Source organism: Rutidosis leptorrhynchoides, chromosome 11 (assembly GCF_046630445.1).
Source record: "Rutidosis leptorrhynchoides isolate AG116_Rl617_1_P2 chromosome 11, CSIRO_AGI_Rlap_v1, whole genome shotgun sequence".
Taxonomy (NCBI): domain Eukaryota; kingdom Viridiplantae; phylum Streptophyta; class Magnoliopsida; order Asterales; family Asteraceae; genus Rutidosis; species Rutidosis leptorrhynchoides.
The window spans coordinates 61,918,229-61,918,933 of NC_092343.1; the positions used below are offsets into that span (position 1 = coordinate 61,918,229).

General features: G+C 38.4%; 1 non-coding gene across 1 annotated transcript; it reads right to left on the reverse strand.

Moving 5' to 3' along the window:
• LOC139878882 (small nucleolar RNA R71) lies at positions 1-107 on the reverse strand. Its single transcript, XR_011769742.1, has one exon. It is a non-coding gene; the product is annotated as a small nucleolar RNA R71 (small nucleolar RNA).
• Positions 108-705: the final 598 nt, after the last annotated feature.

Sequence of the window (705 nt, forward strand, 5' to 3'; positions counted from 1 at the left end):
CGCCTTAGAATATAGATTAATGGATTCACTCAACGGAATGATGAGTCCTTGTATGATGCATGGATATGATTCAAGAAAATTCTAAGAGCTTGTCCACCTCATGGTTTGACTAAGAAAGAATACATCAACACATTCTACCGGGGTACAAATGCTTTCACAAGACAAACTCCCAATGCATCTTCGGGAGGAGTTTTTATGTATAAGTCACCTAATGCAGTCGAAACCATGTTAGAGGATATGTCGGTCAACACTTATGAATGGAACCCTTCACCACGAGATTTACCAAGGAAAAGTGTAGCTCAAGTGGAGAGTGACAATAGTCAAGTCACTCTTGCAAGCTTAAATAATCAATTTCAAATGTATGGGAAAGAGTTGAAAAAGCTACAACAATTGGTAGTTGCAATGCAAGTAGGTTGTCAAAGGTGCGAAGGACCACATGTCACCCAGAATTGTCCCCAAATTAATCAATGTAACCATGTCTATTTGGATGACATTCCTATGAATTCGGATGCTCATGTCAACTACGTTTGTAATCAAAACTATCAACGGGGTGGAACATCAAACCAAAGCTACTATAATTCTAACCAAAAGCAAGTCTCGTTCAACAATCAAACCAATACACCACCCGGATTTACAAACCAAAACCAACACCGAAATCAAAGTTACAATAACAACTATAACCAAAACCGAAACAACAACTTCCAA